The sequence below is a fragment of the Coloeus monedula genome, assembly GCF_965178545.1.
Source record: "Coloeus monedula genome assembly, chromosome: 11".
NCBI classification, from domain to species: domain Eukaryota; kingdom Metazoa; phylum Chordata; class Aves; order Passeriformes; family Corvidae; genus Coloeus; species Coloeus monedula.
The window spans coordinates 20,868,132-20,875,667 of NC_138791.1; positions in this window are offsets into that span (position 1 = coordinate 20,868,132).

The following is a 7,536-nucleotide window of genomic DNA, read 5'->3' on the forward strand; positions in this document are numbered from 1 at the left end:
ATGGAAATTCTAGGGGTAGGCATGAGCTGATCCTCCCCCCAGCAAGGGCAGTATTTTAACTTGTGGGGCTGCAAGGGACAAAGCCCCTCGTGTCCTGTCAATGACCAGGGCAGGTGAGCACAGGGAATTTGTGCCTCCTGTGTGAACATCCAGCGCCAATTTAAACTCAAACATTCTGTATAGTTGTTCTAAATACAACTGACAGTACATTTAAATGTTCCTAAATCTTTAAATAAAGTATTTCTGGATACAAAAATCCTTCACCTGCTCCCCCACTGCCAACCCAGCCAGGAGCAAGGGTGGGAGAGAGGGAGGGCAGAGCCTCCACACAGAGAGAAATAGCCACTGACTGGGCTGAAGCCACATTTCAGTAGAAGTTTTGCAAGCTGAAGTTTTTCAGAGCTTAACTGCTCTGAATCTGCAAATATTTGCAGTGCTGTCTCATTTGTGGTGTCCTTTTTTATTTTTAAGAAATATTCAAGGCAGAGAAAGGGCCCATCTGTCTGTGGTGTGGGAGATTGAACCCAGGAGAGGCAGAGGCTGTTGAAGGACAGTGGCTGCGTAGGGCTCACCTTCCTCCCCACACCCCCCATCGACACCGGGGTCATCCCCACCTGGGGCCATTGTCCCGTGGGACCAGAGGAGGACCTGGCCTCAGCCAGGGAGGTGCCTGTGCTCTGCACCTGAGCACAGGGAGCTTTACCTGCTGAGGCAGGGAGGAAACCACTGAGAAATGAGCAGTGGCCAGAGCGATGCTGTTACACACCCCAGAGAGGGAGGGAGGGAGGGCCAGGGGGAGCCCTTCAGTCACTGCTGGTTCCTTGTGTACATTTGTAATATTCAGGCCAAAACAAACAATTAAACTTGAAATTCAATTTCTCAGCTCCTGTGAATAAGAGAAAGCTCCTAGTCCCAGTGAGAGGAGGACAGTAACTCACTGTTAAAGAGCTGCCACTCCAAGGCCAGGGGTCACCAGAGGAAGCTGGTTGGCATCTCACAGCAGGGCTCACTCCCACCACTGCCCCACACAGGTCTCTCCAGGCAGCCAGGAGAGAGGGAGGTCTGGAGGCATTTAACAGGTTTCCCTGGTCTATGGAAAACACCTGGACACTGAGATTGATTGACTGATTGATTGACTGATTGATTAGCACTGGATGCATGTGGAAGCCCTGTCCTCAGGGGTTGGTGGGTAGGAGGAGGGATTTGTGGGGATTTGTGGGGCACAGATGGCGTGGGGAGTCTGGAGCCAGCTCTGCACCCCCTGTGCTTCTGGAACTGTGCAGAAAATCCTTAAATGAGGGGGAAAACTACAGTGGTCTGTGTTTCCCTGCAGTGCCTGGCTTTGGGTGTGAGAGCAGAGCCCCAGGGTGGGGGTTTGGACTGAAGGTGCTCGGGCTCTGGCTTGCATCATTCCAGGCAAGAAAAGCAAATCAGCCTTCTCCTTTACAGTTTGTTTCCAAAAACAACTCTTTGCTTCAATGCTTCTCCAGTGAATTGATGCAGACCTGATTTATTGGAATGGATGGGATTCTTGTTATTTACCTTGGTGGTAACAAACAGCTATAGAGAAGTTGTTGATCCTGGGTATAACTCAGTAAGAACCTGATCCTGGGGTGGAGGACAATTGCCTTAAACAGAAACTTTTAAGGGGTTTTATTAGGCCGTCAATTCTTTAAAAAAATGTGATTTCAGGTACCTATAACTAATAAAGCTCAAAATTCAGTGGCTGCAGGCGAGAAAAACATAAACCAAAGGCAGAGTGAGGTGGCTGTATAAACACTACAATAAAACTTGCTTAAAAGCCCCAGAGAGAAAAATTTAGAGGTGAAAAAGCAAGTACTCATGAAGTGCTGGTGTGTTTCAGTGGAAACTTCCAAGACCCGCAGCAGCTGCTACTTTAGGGCAGAGTTAAAGAAAGCCTATATGGCTGTGTGTTCTTCTGTGAAAAGTGAGGTTATGTTTATATAAATCTAATTTGAGCTTTTATTTACTTTTCAACTCCCTTTCTTCAGCAAAATCACCAAAAAATCACCCTCTCCACAGTGATGGTTTTGTAGATTTTGCCTGATTTCAGGATCTCCAGCAGCCCTGGGGCACAGGGCTCATCCCATGGTGCTTCCCCCCAGGAATACCTGATTGATGTTCTTGCATGTCCATGCACAGAGGGGTGTTGTAATAAAGTAAATGGGCAGCAGCCCTGCCCATGGCAGGGGTTTGGAGTGAGGTCCAAACTCACCACACCCACTAAAGCCTCTCATGAAGTGCCACACCAGCTCATCATCTGAACACTTCCAGGGATAGTGACTCCACCATGTCCCTTGGAGCAGGGCTGGGGATGCTGAAGGAGCTGGCAGCACTGGAAGTTTCTGGGATTCAGGCAGAAGCTCCAGGAAAAGCTCTCTCTGCAGCAGTCTGGTGGGAATTTTTGCTGAGAGCAGCCCAAACAAGAAGAGCACTGTAAATGCTGTTCTCGGAGCGAGGGGCTGGGTTCCTGCCCAGCCGTGGTGCCTCTGCATTCCCCTGGCTGTGAGGGGCAGCCCGGACAGGCCACAGGCTCTCTGCATGGCCTGTGGGCAGCCCTGAATACCGAGGGGCTCATTGCCCCAGGCCATCGTCAGCCCTTGGAAAATCCCCTTTATGGGAGCCCTGGAGTGACCAGGAGCTTCCTGTTCCAACCAAATGCATCTGCTTTGGGTCCTTGGATTTATCCCTTCATCCTTGCCACAGGGGGCTGGTGCTTTGCCAACCCATTGTGTCTCGGTTGCAAACAGATGGTCAGGGCTGAAAATGGGATGGGGTTCAAAACCAGCCCAAAATGTTCAATGCCAACCTGCTGGCCAGATGTCTTTGTGGAAATCTGACCCTCCGCCCTGTGCCCTGGGTGGTGGCTGCAGCATGGAGCCGGGGACATGGCACACAATGGCCAGGCACAGCTGATGCCAGCAGCCCCACCCCTGGTCCCACCTCTCTTTCCCAAGCAGACAAACCCCACCGCTGAAACCCATGAAGCCACCGACTCCCTGCTAGAGCTGTTTAACTGCCCAGCCTCTCATTCACCTCTGCCTGGAGTTTGTTCTCAAACCAAGCGAAGTCAGGAACCAAAAGTGACCCCAGAGCTTAATCCTGATGGAATGCTTACTCCCCCTCGGAAGAAGATCAGGAGATTAACACTCACCTTCCTGGCAGCCTCTCCAAGTGACATTTTGATGACTTAAGACACCAAAAAGCAGCTTCTGCAGGGAAGGTCAGTGCAACATTTTAATCAAAATTGGTCAAAACTCAGCTTTAGGGTTTTGCACGTGCACGTTCTAATTCAAAATTTGTCCTGATTTTGAAAACAATTATGACTTTTTTTCCCCAGGCAACAACATTTTTAGGAAACCCTTTGAATAATCCTGGCTTTCTGCTGGTAAAAGATCCTGGGGTAAAATTCCTGGTGCTGTAATAGACATTCTTCCCGGAATCCTCTGCTTTGCCGTGAAGAGTATTAACTACAGTCTCCATCTCTCCAGGATTTGTGCTTGCAACAGCCCCAGCTCTCTCCAGGCTGTTATTCAGCCCCCAACACCTGGTGCCAAAATTCTTCCCTGCAGGCGAAGTGGGTCAGGTTTTCGCTGCTGCTGCTCAGCTGGCTGGAGCGAGAGTCCACAGGGGAAGGTGACCCAGTGAGTTTAATCCAAGGGCACTTTCCTGCTCTTTTAAAGCATGGCTGTGTCACACCAGGGACTGTTGACTGGGGTGTGGCAGCTGGAGATGCCATGCCATGCCAGGATGTTTAAAGCCAGACCAAGGGAAAAAATATATATAAGGCAAGGAAGGTTTTTTCTTGAAGATTGCAGAGTAGGCTGCAGCCTCAGATGGGTCAGTTCCATTTTGAGTGCCCAGGGACATGGAAAATAAAAGCACGAGATTCTGGAAAAGCAAAGCAAACCAGAATTGAGCCGCTGATGCCATCAGCTGCATCCTACTCCTTCCAGAGGGAAAAAGCCTTTCACACTGGCTTGATTTCTGCAGCCCCAAAAATAAGGTTCCTCTTTAAGAGCAGCTTTACTTGTTGCCCTAAGCAACCATCTATATCCAGGTGTTACGGGCTGGGATGTGAAACAGCCAGCAGGAGGGGCCAAGCAGGGCCGGGGATCAGAAGAACACAGGGGCAGCAGGGCAGGACATGTGCCTTGGTGGCATGTGGCATTTGCCATGGTTAGCAGAAAGCACTTGTCATTTCTTGAACCTTTATGCTTTAAATATTTTGTCTGACAGTCAAGTAAATTCTGGTCTGTTGTAACCCAAGCAGGAGCTGCCCTCTTGTCACTGGTTGCTTTCAGCTGTAAACATTCATTTGTTTGCATTTTGCCCTCATGGGGAAAAGTAAATCTCAAAGGGTAAGGTATTTGTAACCTTCAGTTTGTTGGTACTAAAACAGTCAAGGGGCTTTTCCTGTGGCTGATGTGCCTCTAGAAAGGCATCCTTGGTGGCCATGGTGGGCAACTGCTGTCCCCAGACTGGAGCTGCTGTGGCTTCCAAAATCACTGGAAGCTCCTGGGAACTGATTTCCTGGGGGTCAGGTTGTTCTGTCTTTAATTACATTTAGTGGTGCTGGAGCCTGACCAGCAACCCTTCACCACAGCTGGGGTTTGGGCTACTGCAAAGGCACTGGGTGTCCCTCCCATTTGGTGTTGACCCCTCTGGATACTCATTCTCTTTAAAAATTCCCTGGAAAGTGGGGAAATATCTCAAGTGACACAAATTCACATTTTTCAACCTGCAAACAATAAGGCTCTGTTACAAAAAATGCTAACATCACTAGGAGCAAAGCAGGGTAAATACAGGAACTGTATTTATTGTGGCTCCAAAGAGGTACTGCTGCAAGGCCAGACCCTGAGCGCTGCCCCGTGTCCAGGTCCAGCCCACCCGCCCCCGGAGCCAGTGACACCATGTGGCAGTGGTGTCCCAGGAGTGGCAGCAGAAGCCTGTCCTGTAAAGTCACCCCTGTCCCAGGGGCTCTCCTGCCTGCTCACTCCCTGCCTTTCCCTTCACAGTTTCTAGCCAAGGCCTGCATTTAAAGAGGTGTCTCGGAGATGCCGCGTCTGGCAGTGGCCGGTGCTGTTCCGGATGCTGGTGTGACAAGGAAACACCTCCACATCCTCTGGGCAGAGTTAATATTTGGACAGTGTTAAAATATAACCAGCATTCCTCAGCTCATTCCTCTGAATGCCCTGGCTGTGCCCCAGCCCTCTCCAACCTGCGAGGCACTGCCTGGCTCCCCTCCCGCTGCACGGGGCTCGGGGCTTGACACCAGCACTTGGGATTTAAACAAAGCACACTTTAATATCTGTAGCAGGAATGCCTGAGCAGTGGCCACAGAACAGCAACGATTAAGGGCTGAGGAGAAAAACAATTAAACTGGTCAGGCAAAATATTAGGAGAGTGGCTCTGCAAATACGGGGTTTTTTCTCTCTCAAAAATAAAGAAGGAGCCTGAGGTTGAGAGCCGTGCTCTGAATATTCATGGGGCTCTGCTGGTCCTCAGGCAGCACTGGCTTGCAGGAGGGTGAGGAAGCCCTCCAGCTGTTCACCTCTGCAGTTCAGTCTGTCATTCCTCAAATTAGCACACTACGGAAAAGGCTGGAAAAGGTGGAAGGTGGTGGTCGTGGTGTATCAGTCCTGATAACGTAGTGTGAAATCGGGCCGGACTCCCTCATGTCCCAAGGAGAGGAGCCTGGGCATGAGTCTGAGGAGAAGAGCAGGGTTTCCTCACAGCCCCAGAGCACCAGTGGCCCCAGCCATGTCCCCTTTGGCAGCACGCCCTGAGCTGCAGGGCAGGGCCCACACTGTGCCCCCGGTTTGGGTCCTGTGCCCTCGCTGTCAGCACTCACCAGGAGCTGCGGTTTGGCACCAAAAGGCCTGGAGACACCCACAGAAAAAGGACCCCGAGCCCAGGGCTGTGTCTGTCCCACACACAGCCCCTACAGCTGTGGCTCTGCGGCCCCTGCAGCTGCAGGAAGTGCTGGGGAATTACAGGCAGAGGAACAAAACGTTTAATTTCAGGTTGTGGCATAAGCATGTGTGCAGGGGCTGCAGGAAGCACAGTGAGAGCTGTTTGGCTCTTTTCCCCTCAAAAAAGGGAGTCTAACTCCACACCAAGATGAGCTTTAAGGTCCTTTCCAACCAAAACCATTCTGTGATTCTAGGATCCCTCCTCTCCCATGCCACTGTTGCACCACCAAAGCTGCCTGTCACAACCCTGTGGTCTTCCAGCTGCAGGAAGGTCCATCCCAAAGCCCAGGAACTTTGTGAAAACCCCCCAACATTAGGCACAGTCAGTTTATCAAGATTAGTTAATTAAAGGCCACTTGTTATTAATTTGGAGATTTCCAGAATATGTTTAGTCCCTGTAAAGTCACCAGAAAAGAAAAATTGCTGCAACAAGTTTTCCTTGGATATGAAAAATGACCTTTCTTGCCCGAGGGAATTCAGAGCTGCACACCCAGAAGGCAGGTGCCTCCCAGCTGAGCAGCCCCGAGTCCCCTCTCTCTCACAGGGCTGCTCTGCAAGCGCTGTCAACCCGGGGAAATTTATTTAGGCAGTCTCAAGGGAAGGTCTTGGCAAAGCATTAATGGCCTTCTTTTATAAAAGAGACCTTTATTCCCTGGCCTGTGTCTCGTTCAGCTGGTTGGGTCCATGTGCAGGGCCAATATCCATCTCTGAGCATTTCTGCGGGGCTGCGGAGGAATTTGCTGAGCCCGTGGTGAAACATCTGCCTCAGCAATAACACAGCTGCACGTGGTGCCCTCTCACCCCGAGGGCTGAGCTGCTGCACCCTCAGCTTGTGGGCACCTTGGCATTTCGTGTGCTCAGTGTCATGGGCACCTCAGAATTCTGTGCTTGTTCCACTGGGAATGAGCCGGTGCAGAGCTGGAAAGGAAGAGAACATGCAGAAAACCCCTGTGAAAATGAAAGGCTGACAGTAATCCCTGTATCCTGGCACTGCATTCAACTGCAGCTGGATGTGGAATCCCAGATAGTTCTGAAGTATCGAATTCAAAGTGATGTGTGTGAGCCCCAGTCACAACTCTCCGAAAGAGATCCCAATTCTGGGAAAACAAATTCCAAACAGTTAAGAAAAAACACATCTGAGACACTCCAATTAACTGCAACTCTCACGTGGTCTCGGATTTGTCTCGGAGCCTCCCTAGATTTTCCTCCTTAATCCTAGAATGAAATTCAATTTATTTCATATGTTCTTAGTGCCTGAAGGATTATTGTACCCTTGCAGTCACTTGTAGGGCCTCCTGCCCTTCCCTTCCCTTCCCTTCCCTTCCCTTCCCTTCCCTTCCCTTCCCTTCCCTTCCCTTCCCTTCCCTTCCCTTCCCTTCCCTCATGGAACAGTCATTTCCTTGATTTCAATAGAGCAGGACAAGTGTGGCCAGCTGATATCTTCACCATCTGAGTGGTTCCATGTCATAAATAGATGCAACAAGTCAAGGGGACTCCAACCCCCAGGGAGTCACCAAAGGAATGAGCACAATTCCTGCTG